The 15,282-nt window shown below is 34.7% G+C and overlaps 1 protein-coding gene across 2 annotated transcripts in view; it reads left to right on the top strand.

Annotated features, from left to right (window-relative positions):
• Positions 1-7,650: 7,650 nt before the first annotated feature.
• Positions 7,651-15,282, top strand: part of LOC106461024 (transcriptional activator cubitus interruptus-like) — a 92,986-nt gene continuing 85,354 nt past the window's right edge. Inside the window, exons 1-2 of one of the 2 annotated variants that reach the window (XM_022387832.1) lie at positions 7,651-8,009; positions 13,861-13,943. The gene's annotated coding sequence lies outside the window, so the exon portion shown is untranslated. The remainder of the gene's footprint in view (positions 8,010-13,860; positions 13,944-15,282) is intronic. The other variant, XM_022387833.1, reaches the window with a different exon arrangement.

Raw genomic sequence — 15,282 nt, 5'->3', positions numbered from 1 at the left:
GAAACCGGGTAAACCTGCCTCTGATGTTAATTCTTATCGTCCTTTCAGCTTCAAGTTTAAAATGATCAACACAATTTTTATTATAAAACAGAGAAAAAGAAAATGTAGCATACATATTTGCGCATATAACAATACAGTCTCTTCTACTAGATCGTACTTATATCTGCAGTTATTTTCTCTCTCTCTTGGGATAAGATCTCAGCAGAACTAAAACACGATGTCCTTAATGTATGGTCTTTACTTCAACCCCCCCCCCTCCAATAGAACTGAACCAAGATAGCATGTTTCAATTTTCAGGAAAACCCAGTTTCTTTGTCCAGACGACAGCGTCACCTTATGAATCTTGCTCTCTCGCATCATTGGTTGGCTGTAACACACAAACATTGCCGATTCAGTTAGCATAGGATGGCAAGTGCTTGTTCCAATCAGTTCTGTTGGAGTTAATTTTAACATACCTTGCAAGCATCCACTTGGTAGAGTTTGTATTATCCATTCTGCCAAACCATCAGATTGGAGGTGATATAGTGAAATATGAGTCTTTACCACACCTAACACTTTAAACAACTCAAAAAAGGTTACTGTTGAAGTTAGCTCCCTGATAAATGTGGATTTCTTCCAGTGTCCCAGTTCTTGGCTAACACATGAGTAATGCTCTGTGTTAGTGTATTGACTGCTATTGAATGTTAGCTTAAAGGAAGAGTACAACCTGGTGTATTTCAGTTTTTGTGTTGTGCAAAGTCTAGAGTGGTGCTGGGGACCACTAGCTGCAGTGCTATCACAACACCACACCTTATGAGTTGATAGCAACGGTACAGCAACCTTTTTGCACAATATACTATCATCCCATCCATATTTATTTAATTCACTAATCACAATGTCCAGACCTGGTAGCAACATGTACTGTGTACCCTACCTTGATGTGGCATTTACTCCATGGGCAGACCTGCATCAGGTAGGACACGATGACTCGAGACAGTGTCTTCATTCTACCTTGGCTCATTGTTTTTCACTCCAGATTCTTGGTCAAGCCAGTGCACTACAAGCTCATCTATGACATATGGACATATGCTCACTCACTAGAGATCAGTTTGGCTGCATTGCAGTGCCAAAATTTGTGGGTAGCTGGTTGTTATCTATTCAGTCTGGTCTAGACCAATGTGGTGAAAATACTTTGGTAGCATTGCCCACCAGTGGAATTGCCACTAATGCTACTACTGCAGGCTTCTCTCTCTCTCTGACAGCTGGTTTGAATTGACTAATTCAAATCATGTTGCAATGGACACTGCTTCCATGAACATGAGGACGTCTCACACCCCAAGTGCTATTGCATAAACTCAAAGGGGAGTCCCTCAATAAACTTATCTACCAGAATAACCTTCTCATTTGCAGAGGTCATTACCAAATATGTCTTCCCATACAATTGTCGTAGCTCAATTGCATAGGTTTTTCAAATTTACAGATAAACTTGGTTTCTATGTCAGTTGACACCATCAGCTTGTGGTCCTTGTTCTCTCACATCATAGATAAGATGTAACAAACAGCAAAGGATTTTAAAGCCACTGGTCCTATCAACACAGATGCTGTACTTTACTGCAACACCCATTGTATAGAGTAAACATTGATAAATCCCCTAGACCAGACAACTTTTATCCTAGAATTTTAAAGGAACTTAAATATTATATTTTTGAACTGCTAGCTAATATTTTTATAGGTTATTGAGTAGAGAAGATTGGAAGTTGGTTAATGTTAGTCCAATATTTAAAGGAGGTGATAAACATTGTCCAGGCAATTATATTGCCATTTAGTCTTACATCAGTAGTTGGAAAGGTTTTGGAGAGTGTGATTAAAGATGCATTGTAGAGTCACTTAAAGCAGTTTGATATAGTGTAAAAGAGCCAGCATGGTTTCTCTAAGGGAAAGTCTTGTTTAACAAATCTTCTGGCATTCTTTGAGAATGTTACTATAAGAGTTGATGAAGGAAATACTATGGATTTGGTTTACCTTGATTTTCAAAAAGTATTTGATAAGGTGCCTTACAAAAGACTTGTTACAAAAATTAAATTTGTGGGTGTGGGGGAATGTTATTAAATTGGATAGAAAATTAGCTGGAGAGTAGAAATCAGAGAGTAGTAATAAATGGAGTTAGATCTGACTGGATCACAGTGCTCTGTGCTGGGTCCTCTGCTGTTTGTGATTTATATTAATGATATTGACTCTGGAATGACTGACAATATTTTGAAGTTTACAGATGACATTAAGATTTTTGGGATGGCTAACTGTATCAAAGATGTTGCAGACTTACAGGGAGATTTACATCATTTGACGCATTGGGCCAATACGTGGCAGATGATGTTTAACTATAAAAATATAAGATGATGCATGAAGGTCACAATGTGAATTGGAATATATAAATACTATGGTTTAAGAAAAAATATTGGTGTTGTGATTAAAAAATCACTTAAGTCATCTAAACAGTGTATTGTAGCTAGCAATAGGGCTAATTGGATTTTGGGTAGCATGTATAGAAATATTGAATACAAGAAAAGGGATATTATTGTTTCATTATATAGATCATTTTAATGCCTCATTTAGAGTACTGTGTACAGTTTTGAGCTCCTTTCCTCAAGAAGGACATTGAATTGTTGGAGAAGGTTAAGAGTAGAGCCAATAGGATGATACCTGGGATGGTGGGATTGTCCTACGAGGAGAGACTAAAATCTCTAAACTTGTTTTCTCTGGAGAGAAGAAGGGTCAGAGGATATTTGATTGCAGTGTTTAAGATTATTAAGGGTATTGATAATATAGATCCATCAAACTTTTTTATATTTAGCAGTGAAAACAATAGGATAAGGAGGCATAAGTTAAAATTTTAGTAGTGTATGAGTAGTCTGCAGTTTAGACAGCATTACTTCTCAAACAGGGTGGTTGGCTTTTGGAATGAGCTGCCTTAAAGGGTGGTGAAGGCAGAAACTGTAGCTGAATTCAAGTAAAGCTTGGATGAATACATGAGTAGTGAGGGGTGGTTATAGTTGGGAGTTGGAATGGACAACCTTGATGGGCTAATAAGCTCCCTTTTGTCCCTTTAACATTTTATAAAATTTAATATCAGTGTGGACCACACATCTCTGGAATAGCTTTACAGCTTCAAACATTTCAGCAGAGGTTATGATTACATGCTTTTTTTTAGACATTGCAAAAGTATAAGTTTCCAAATGAAGCAACAATGAAGTGAGATAAAAGGGTATACTTATGTATCTTGTAGCATTCTGTGCAACCCTTTCATCATTCAGTATCAAGATTTAGTCTATCATGTGGTGCAATAAGCAATGGTGATTGCAAGTTCACCAATTACAGTGTCTCATGGTGAAAGTGCAGACATATGGATTCTACAACTAACGTAAATGGAGCTAATATCAGAACAGTTGAAACTTCTACTCCTAATGTGGAGATTGTTATCAAACATCTGAATGGTGAACAACAACTGTAAAGCGTGATTTACAAGCAAAGAACTCTGGCGCCTGTATGCAGGGCTGGATGGCATGCAGTATTATCATTTTGAACTAGATGAGAGTGAAGTGAAGGCAATTATGTAGTTGGGGATACTGAGGTTTTTTCAACACGAAATCATGAAGGCTTACCAATTCCAGGATTAGGGAGCATTAGGGAATACATAGTACCACCAACAATTTAAGTTCACATTTCAATTGGTCAGGCTCACATCAGAATGTGGAGAGAGGTTTTAAAATTGTACTGTTCTTGCTGCTTACTAGCAGAATTGACTATGCAGGGCGAGTTGAGCAGTGAACGCGAGGTTGCCCTTTTAACAAGTTGCTCTTAACATTACCTGGTACCTATAAGAGATTATGGAAAGTAATTGATATGTAACTGTCATGATAAATGATTACATGTGAAAAATCATTTTAGTTGAAGATGTGTATTTAGTTCCAGTAAATATTATTTATTTAATTTAAATTTTATAGTAAAGTTAAGTTTGTCCACCCATATATGGCAAAAAGACCAACATTGTGTTTTTACTATGTGTGTGGATGATAAGAATTATTTTTTGTTGAAATTGTATATGGATGATGAATTCTTATCACAAGAAGAACAACTTACGTTTTCTTTGCAATATGAACATTGTAAGATCACATCTTTCTTTTAAGTTACTCTTATGAATGGTTTTCTTTGTGGGAAAGGGAGTCTTATTTTGCTTTCCTAGTATTTATCTGTTAGTATGGTGAAAAACAAACCATTTATAAGCCTTATCCTTTACATTTCCTTAATTCTATGTTTACAAGTTTTACAAATAACAGCTACGACTTCAAAGTGACAGGGCTTCAGTTACATGTGACTAAGCCTAATATATAATATGATTACATAGTGACAAGTTTGGTCAGCAAGTAGCTGAAGCCATACCTAATACGTGATCTCAATGAGTTGCTGCATGCCATTTGTATACCCTACCTCTTGAAAATTATTTCACTACTGCGAAAGTTCATATCTTTGATAATGGGAGTGAAATTGAGAGAGAGTCGACACTGACAACTGTTGAGCTTTAAATCTGAGTAAAAAGAGCTAGATCGATGACGTAGTGTGATGTCACTGATCTGTCTAGGGAATAGTATCAGGACAACATTTTCTTGAAGCTTTGACTGATACAAAGTGAGTGGCTTGAAAATCCACTTGAAGCTAGACTAATCTTACTGCTGTAGTTTTGTGTTTAGGATGGTAACATATGTTTTGCCTCTTTGAAAAGCTCAGGAATGCTGCAGCATACTAACTAATTTAAACAATAATAACGAGTTCTATAAGCCAAGAAGCTGATGAATGAAAGGTTGGCAGTGACTAGGCATTGACCCTTTCTTCTCCTCTTTATACGTGACATGAAAACTTATATAAATAGCTTATCTCCTTATCAGATATCACATGAAAACTTGTATAAATAGCGTATCTCCTTATCAGATATCACATTAAAACTTGTATAAATAGCCTATCTCCTTACCAGATATCTCCATTCACTTCACCGATTATTTGATAATACCATCGATATCCACTAGAGACATGAACAATGAGTAGACAGCATGTGGGTCTCAAATCGTGTCTGTATGATGATTCCATCAACTCTGTATCAGAGATGCTGATGAAGGAAGATGAAGACTTAGCACAGATATTCTTTTGTTATCTTTTTAACGAGTTTGGTTTGATTTGTTTCTGCGAAGAATTAGACGTACCAAATCTAGCGGGTTCACAAGGTGTGAATACAAAACACGAAAAATAGTTACAGCCAACTTTCCAAGTATTCAAAAGTATAAGTTTGATAAACGTCCGTATAAAACAGTCATAAAACACACATTTTTCTCTATGAATAATGTTTTAGGAACATGTTTTTAATTATGTTACACATGGCATTTTAGACTTACCTAATACATCAATAGCTGTGATTAGAGGTGCAGAAGGGAAGCCATAGCGAGCAGGAAAGGTTGGTGACAGGTTATCTCTACATGTGTAAATGTCCGTTGAGATAGACATTTGGCACTATGAAAGGCTGAACGCTAGTGTTTTTATGTTATATTGGTGAGATATACTTTATTAGTACTTTTATTAATAGTATTGGTTTGAATGTATAACATATTCAGTTTTATTACTTTGTATTTTGATTTTGATACTATACTTTCACAATAAAGATTGTTTTGCATTCTTAGCTTAGTATATAGTTTTAGGTTTAAACTAAACTTTTTAAGCTAGCCGAACCTTATTAGATATTATTGGGTTTAGGGCCGAAAACTTCGTTCACAGAGAGGGTACCAAACTGACGAAACAATGCATTTTAATCTTTAGAAGTAGATACGTAATAAAAGCACATTTAATTAGCTATAGTGATGGCCAGATCAATTTTTATCTCTAAGTACATAGCTTATTCTGATCGGAAGTTATTATTATTCAAAACATTGTATTAGTGTGTGTGTGCTATCCTGAGAGTTGTTTATTAAGCTTTTTTACCTTCAATTAATGCCTTATGATAATAATAATGTTTTTATCTTCTGTATATCATGCTTTATTTTTATAATCATAATATCACAATAATAATATGTGTATATGCAGACAAAAGGACAGATAGAAAGTCGGGATATTTCAGTACCCGCTGTGCCAAGAAAGTGATTAAAGAGAACATATTTATCTAACCACATTTAGTATGTGTGAGTCTTTCTTATTTATTTTCCCCTAAGCGAGTCAGTAGAATTCGCAAAATTTCCTGGGTGATTGGAAAATAAAAACACTGAAACCGTTTTCTGAAGCTATGTTTGGTCTCTAGAAGTCCAAGTCTCCAATATTTTCAAAGTTAATGAATAAATGAGAAGCTTAGTGTCGTTTTGTGTTGTACATCATTTCCTAAAACACCACCTAAGATGCATCAAAACAATAACTTCATTAAACACTGGCTACAAGGACGTTACCGTGCCAACTGCCCTAATAATACGCACGACAACCACTTGGCAATGTGCACAACTCTCTTCTCAACTCTTAGATTGAAAACGAATTGATTGACTTTAGCAAATTTAGTAAATCTTATCAACATAAAGCCTTTCATCTTTTAAAAATGTAAAATACTGTTCAAGGAAGTTCCCCGTGGCGGATTTGTAAAAGAATGAGGCCGCCACTGTCGCCGAAATTAAGTGTGTACAACTTTGGCGGCCGAAGCGTGATCAGGGCAGTACTTGCCTGAACTTTCAGGTTAATAACAGATTATTTATTTCCTCTCAAGTTATCTTAGTATTGAGCTCCTGTCTGCACATAAATAAGATTTTATTCGTAGTTCGAAATATTACTTTAATGGAGTTTATTTCAGCTAAGCTATCCGTCTAGTTTCTACAGTGAGCGAGTCACGGAAACTGTAGTTTTAACAGACTCTCTTCTGGGATATAAATCAATGATGTTGTTTTTACTGCGGCAGATTAGTATTCCATATGACTCCTATTTCAAACCATCTATCTAAGTGTAAAAAAAAAAGGTAAAACTGTACTAACCAATGTTCATTTTAGTAACTAAAAACAGAGAGAAACAGGATGGTAATTATTTTAAAGTCACCACTGGTCATCTATTGAAGATAATTTCAACAAAATTTATTGATGTAAAATTTTAAAACCTCTTAAAATTAGTAAGGTACAGAAAACTATTGTATAAATAGTTGAGAAGGCCGCAACAAATGAGTTAACCAAACGAGTGAAAAAGACCCTAGGAAGAACGACGTGAAAACTGGAGAGAAAAGGGGCGAGTAAATAGAAGACGCCCTTACCTATTATGTGACCAGTGGAATGCATGTAAGCACGTGATCGCTCGGCTCAAAAGATTTTTCTAATTGACCTGTCCAGAAGTAAGTGCCGACCTGCTTGACAGCATTTTGAGACAGGGTGAGGGATGGATAAAAGAGGGTTTCTTTGAGCTTTAATCACTCACGCGCCGATGAATCGTCCTACAATTGACATAAGTATCGAATACGCATGCGTATACTACCCTTAGCCACATGAGGCCACAGCACTTTGTTTCGGCCTTTACTGAATCCCTACTTCCCACCTCGCCTCCCCTTTCAAGCTGGCCTTGGCTTAGGGCGGGAGAGTAAAGCATCTTTCGACCATTCAGAGCATGGCAAACTGTGATGTCTTTATCGAGCGGCTGAGAGCACTTGGTGAGCTACCAGAGAAAATTGGGGTAAAACACGTTAGTGTTGCAGAAGGCAAGGTCTCGAAGAACGTTTTCGTTACAGTGAACGGGCAAGACGTCTGCGGTTTGTTCTCGGGATAGTGATCAAATACTCAAGACTCATTGACGTTACTCGTGATATCCAGTGAATTCAGAGCTGACTGTGGTGGTTCAGCGGGTTGTATTAAGCCTCAAAAACGTTTTAATTATCAGAAAGCCGTAGTTGGTGAAGTTGCCACAAGATCCCCATTCCCTCCTTCAGAATCCGTTACAGGATTACAAACCGGGGTCAGTGTTTGGGTAGAGTACAGGTAAGATGAAGAGTTTGTTATGTTTGGGGTTAAATAACCTAGCTAGCTACCTGTTCAAGAGTGTCATGTAATGTATGGTAAACATGAAATATACTGTTCACTACACAGCGAAGCCGGAATTTACAAAACCTGTTTGTGTTTAACTAAAGGGTTCAATATCAGATCCAAAGGTGTGAAAAGCGTTGTTCTAAGTTGTTTGAAATCAGTATTTGGTCACTGTGTGGTTATTCCAACTTTAAATTAGTATACTAACAGTTTAACTGTAAGAAACGAACTGTAATACTTTAATATTTATTTGTAATATCATGTTTACCAATAAAGCAAACATAATTTTTATCTTTATAATAATTAGTTGGGATAAATTGGTAAACATAAGCCTTAAAACTAAATCTTATATAAGCGGTAGCGTAGCAGGATTAAAGTATATATATACACACACATCTCTCTCTCTCTCTCTATATATATATATATTAAAATTGACTAAACATGAAATTCACTTTACATTCTACAAACTGGCGTCAACGTAAAACTCGCGCCCAGTGTCAGTATTATTTCATGTCAGTAAACTTCATGCAAATATCAAGTGTGAATTTAAAAAGAGGATGTGAGTCAAATAATGTTGGAATTTCCGCACGATGTTATTGTTACTATTATGTTTTTGTATCTAGCTGTTCATATCTTTCAAGAATAAATATATATATATATATATATACATCTACAACTAGAGGGGCACTCAGTAGAGTGCATACCTCCGCCACGCGTTGATCATACTTGGCCCTAAAAAAATACAAAAATGTGTCCGTGTGTCCGTCTTTATCAAAGAACCATTTTTGGCAAAACAATTAAGAATAATATTCTACATATGTCCTTCAAGTTTCATCAAAATCCTATTATATTTGACTGACTTATAGAGCAAAAATAGTGTAAAAAATCGGTCCTCATGTTAACAGATAGGAATGTTTTGGATATTTGTGATCTTGAACTTTTATCTTGACCCTCCAAAAACTAATTACTTCTAAGTTGGGCCATAGTCCAAATGTATATCAACTTTCGTCCAAATCTATTCAGTCTTTTTCTTGAGAAATCGTGCTGACAATCACACAAATATACAGGGGTGAAAACGTAACCGGCGGCGGAGGTAACAAGCACTCAGTAAAAACATCGAAAACACCGGAATTCTGACTCAGCAATACTGGTTAACTCTTTGGGTAATTAAGATTCATGTTCAGATTTACCCGCTGACCTGTACACTGAACCTGTTACAAAATACTGCCCGAGTTTCCAAAACACAACATTTTAGATATTGAGAACGATCTCATCTTTAGTGATAAAGTTGTGATATTCTAATCATATTGCAAACCGCACGGTCGGAATAGTGGATGTGTTGTATTGATCAATAGTTATATTTACTCACATCCTATACAGTTTGTTTTGTTTGGAAAGTACATTTAACATATGAGCTACTTTAACTGCAGATTTCACATAAATAGTTAATAAACAGTTTACGCGTTGCTTTAGCTTGAATCATTAAATTAACATTCCTCGTTTTCTGATATCTGAGGCTGATCCTCGGTTAATATTACTAGTACATGTGTGTGGAAGAAAACATTTTGGTTTGTCCAGTGGAACGATGTTAAGTATAATACTAACAACAAGGTGAAACTTGAGAATGTTTTATAGTGATATATTGACAGTAGGATTATACAGGTGTGGGTAACATTCAGACGAACATATTTGTACACGGACGGAGCACTTAATTAATATTGAATGACACATTTTATTATGAATCAATTACTAAAAGGAACAATAAGAATAACTGATTGACGTGTAATGCATGTTATTAACTTTTTATGTATTGACCCGTTCGGGTGGAAACTTGTTTGATCGACTTTTATCCATTCCGGGATGATGATGTATATAAACCTACTGTTTCATTTTTGTCTCAAATTCACTTTCATAATATCTACAACCTAAGAACGAACGTTTCCATTCGATGCATGTATTTCGTCATGTTTGTTTGTTTTTGAATTTAGCGCATAGCTACACAAGGACTATATGCGCTAGGTGTCTTTAATTTAGCAGTGTAAGACTAGAGGGAAGGCAACTAGTCATTACCACCCACCGCTAACTCTTGGGCTACTCTTTTAGCAACGAAGAGTGGAATTGGTCGTAACATTATAACGCCCCCACGGCTGAAAGTGTGAGCATGTTTAGGGGCGGGGATTTCGTCAAGCAAAGTTATTTTCAAAACACATTGTCCTTGAGATTCGTTTAAAGAAAGTGTTAAAATAGACCCAAATACAGTAAAAGATAATTAGGATAAGCTTGAATATGTATTCTATTACAAGTTTGCATATGTTATTAATAATCATTATTTTATATCTTATTGGTTATTTAAAGAAGCACTAATCTACTTGTAACAAACACTTTATACTCTAATATTAAAGAAGCACTAATTTACTTGTAACAAACACTTTATACTCTGATATTAAAGAAGCACTAATCTACTTGTAACAAACACTTTATACTCTAATATTAAAGAAGCACTAATTTACTTGTAACAAACACTTTATACTCTAATATTAAAGAAGCACTAATTTACTTGTAACAAACACTTTATACTCTAATATTAAAGAAGCACTAATTTACTTGTAACAAACACTTTATACTCTAATAATGGTTCTGAAGTGAGCTAAACTCATTTTTTGATACCAGAATATCACCTGGTTGAGTAGAAGTTTTGACCGAATGACAAAATATACAAAGGACACGTCCGGTTTAATTATTATAGAAAATCTAAAACCAATAAATGCGCTAACCACGGAGGTTAATGCCTTTAGAAAACAAAACAAAACTGCCTAATATATAGTCGTGTATTTGAAACTAAACTAATTAATTCCAAAATGTCCGATTTGTGTTTGTATACAAAGTTTTGATAGTCTTGCTGCCTATAGTTTCATTTATTTGAACGTTTTTTCCTATTCAGTATACATTGTGTAAGAGTAACTGAGAATATGGTATTTTTTGGAGCATGCTTTATTTAAAAATGAATATTGATTTCTTCTCAATAATGGTCTTTTTTGATAAAATATACCTACAGCATATTTGGTTTGTTTATCACGAACGCTCGTGTCTGTTGGTATGGTAAGGGCTGGATCGATTTAAATTTCTCAATGGATTTTTGGATTATCTTCTGAAATGAGAGTGGCACATTAATTTTGCTTAGTTTGTTTTTAAATCATGTTCTGACCAAGACAGTGGCTTACCGAGGCCTCTTAAAGCCAGGTGAGATCAATAGAACTTCTGGTACCTATGACTGAAAGAAGATGTAATAAAAAAGTAACTTAATAGTGTCAGAAAACGTTCAAGAAATGGTAGGATACACTCCACAACGCATTGTCAAGACCGATATGATAATAACATGGCTCTGTAAGATCGTTTTGTCACTTCTTTCAGTTCCAGTAGATGTTGTTGTTTTTGTCAGGTTCAATAGGATTAAAATCGTACTACAAACTATGAGAAACAGGTTACCTCTAGATAACCTGTATCTCTACTTTCACTTTACAGACACGATTGTCTAAAAACAGCCTGCAGAATGTTGCTGACAACACTGTAGTTAATCATACCATTCATACTTCGATGAGTATACAAATCTGACCATCTTTAAGAACGGGGATCTGAACGTAGATTATTATAAGGGTGATATCTTTTAAACCATTGTCAGCCTTCTTAGGGGTGCAACTACATGGACCTGATTTCGTTTTGCTGGAAAATAATGCTTGTCCCTCTTTATGCATTATCTATCTTAAACAGGAAAGTACTATAAAATGAACCGTAGCCTCTGGACCTCATCCATATCTTGGACTAACTGCAGGGAGGTATTACATCTCATGTCAGACATATTGGATCAAATAGTGAGGAAATGTGGAAATAAACCATCCAGAGACTCGTGCATGGTCTACAAAATGTTACTGGTGGCTTGGGATGAACATATTAAGATAGACATAAATACTGAAAAGTTTTATATATTTGATATCTCTTGGCTATGGTTTCAGACACATGACAGGAGACCGTTTCAGCTTCTGAAGACAGAACTTATGATGTTATTTTAGTAGGTGAATAGAATTCACTTTTACGATTTCTAATACATTCCTGTTTTAACCATATATCCACAAGTGGATTACATCCACAGTAATAGGAGATTCAAGAATTTTGTTACCAAGTAAAATAGTTAAGCACCATAAGTTGACCGAGATCGTGAAAATGAAGGCTGCTAGATACGATTGTTGAAAACAATTGCCTCCAAGAAAACTTAAAAGACTATTGTGCCTATACGTGACTATTTTAATTTACCGATCAATGTTTAAGTTAAGACTGCTAGGGCTGGACTAATCGAGTTTACAAGTGACACAGATAAACTTAACAAAACTTCTGTAGAACAAACTTGAAAGTTAACTTTAACATGTGCTGGAACCCATTCATTTATATTTTATGCTAAACTTGTTAAGGTTATAGCACCGTTTAAGAGAGAATTATATAGATCTTTACTTGTTCTAGATCACGCTTATCTGAGGGATCAGTGACATACCTTAGTTCTCCGGTTAGATGGCTAGTGTGATTTTTTTTTATGAGTTTCTTTCTTTAATAATCATATATTGCATGAATGCTTACAAGTTTCGTGTGTTGGTAAGTTTGTTATCTTAATAGCAAACGATTGATATTTTGTTATATACTTTATCAATAACAGCCCAATCCATTTTTTAAAATCTGTTTCATTAAATATTAGTGGTTCTAATGATTCAAATATTTTTAGTAATTTTTTGAATTAATATTAAACTTATCAAGGTTATTTTCAAGTTATTCGCTTACTTATATTGATTTTTGGACTAACATAAATCTGTTAAGGCTGTTCTAATTTCGTGAAGTGTTGAAATAACGACAAAAATATAGTTAACAGCGAAGGTTATTCGGTGCTTTCTTATTGTTTTGTGTTTTAGTTTTGTGATGTATTGTCTATTGATTCATGAAGTTAAGTATTTCTAGTCATTTTACTATACAGGGTTATCTTTATTAATTTACAAGTTACACTTTTTAAAATGATTTTACTCCAGATTTATATAGTTAGCCTACTTTTGATTAGAAGCTCTTAATAATTTCAAACTGGACCTATTATGTAATTACATATTCAAGTTGCACCAATCAGCACCAGTTTCCAATGTGAATATTGGGCCAACGACCAGAAAAGGTCACCTTTCTGGCCACTAATGCACAATAGTCCAACAAGAAACAGAAATAGCCTAAAATTTGGAAGTGGACTTCTCGAGGCAATTAAAGTCTGAAAATACAAATATTTTAATTCTTGTATGGAATTAGTTATAAAAAGATATGTTTAACATAAATAATAACACATGATTTACTCATTCCTCACTTTTGTCCAGTATAATATATGATTTACTTTATTGTTTTTTGTAAAATATATATGGTTGTTATAGGCTAAAGTTCCCAGAATTTTTTCTTTCAAAAACTTCGTTCAAGCTGTTTTATTGTTCTTCGTATAAAAATTAGTTTATTGTTCAGTTTGTTCTGTAAATTGACTTACTAGACGCTAGATAAAGTTGGTTCAAGTTATTCGACTGTTGTATCGTAGACGAATTAATTAACAAGCTTTGCATAACATTATCTTTTTTTTTTTTTGGTCATTATTTTGATATAATGTTAAGAATACGATAGGGATGAAAGTATAATCCACTGAGTAAAATATTTAGTCTATTAACCTAAAACGTCCACCTTTCATCGTAAAACTTTTTTTCAAAGACTTATCTTCTCCATGTTCCCTTTTTTTTTTTATTAGAGAGGCTGATCAAGTCGAAGTAATCGAACTAGTGAAACGTGTGTGTCTGACGTCTGAAATCTGAAGCCATAAAGTGTGTCTCGGTAAGTTGGAACCACACGCAACAAAAACGTAGCTTTTGAAATCCGCGTTTATAAACACTGTGATTTAGTCACGCAAGGTCAAGTGTTTTTGAACCGAATAAAATAGTTTCGCGCTAATATCAGCTCGTCGTGAGTTCATTATTTTAGGCATGTTAACGTTTACAGGTCATGTTGTTTCACGACTTGTTAGGTGATTGCATAAGGTTACATCAGTACATGTAGAGTATATGTGGTGGTAAGACCAGAGCATACGGGATCATATAGGTCTATAGAGTATATGTTGTCGTAAGACTGGAGAATACTTGGTTGTAAGATTAGAATATACAACACCGCATAGGGCTATAAGAGTATATGGGATCGTAAGATTAGAGTATGCTTTGTTGTAAGATTAGAATATACAATATCGCATAAGGTTATAATAATATATGGGATCGTAAGACTATAGTACATTAGATCACGTAAGATTACAGAATATATGGGATCGCAAAGAGACATAATAGATTATACGTGGTCGTAAGACTAGAGTATAGGAATCACATCAGCTGTAGAATATATATGGTCGTAAAACTGGAGAATATACCGGATTATAAGACTAGAATATAGGTTGTCTAATAAGGCTATAGTGCTGTCTTCACTACTGTAGTACAAGATTAAACCCATTATTCATTTTTGTATGCTGTTTTCTCTATCATGAACCACAATAGTGGTTCATAATAGGGTTCGCCAAGGAATTTCACAAAAATTCTAATAGGACACACGGGCAAAAACCATCTTAAAAAGCAGACTTGTTTTTGAAACAACACTCAAGACCTTCTATCTCAATGGGTAAGGCTGCTAAAATATCGATAATAGCAAAAAAGTTGATTTTCCTATTGTGCATTTGTTCTTCATATTATCTATATAAATATAGTAATTCTGTCTATTTTTTGTTTTATGTCCATGTAATTAATTCGCAGGGTGTGGATAAATTTTCATCAAAATTGCTATAGAGGTTCATTAGATCCATGTACAAATGTTCAGTTTTATGTTTTTTATCACTACTTCGCCCCCTATTGATGGATCTTCACCAAATATTGCATGAAAGTTTGTTGTATCCATGCAGAGATACAGGCAAACTTGCGGTTTCACAAATTGTGTTTTGCAGTTTTTATGGGCGTTCTTGCGTTTTTTACAATTACATATAAGGGAAGCAACTTTTCATTTTAAGATAATCTTTTCTTAATAATGAGTTTACATAAATTCCATCCAGAGGACGGGTACTCCAGCTATTTATTAATATTATTCTAATAGTTATTGATATTCACAAGCCTACAGAAAGACAGTTATGAATATTTATTAC

The sequence above is a fragment of the Limulus polyphemus genome, unplaced genomic scaffold (assembly GCF_000517525.1).
Source record: "Limulus polyphemus unplaced genomic scaffold, Limulus_polyphemus-2.1.2 Scaffold882, whole genome shotgun sequence".
Taxonomy (NCBI): domain Eukaryota; kingdom Metazoa; phylum Arthropoda; class Merostomata; order Xiphosura; family Limulidae; genus Limulus; species Limulus polyphemus.
This window is presented reverse-complemented; position numbering and strand designations above follow the sequence as displayed.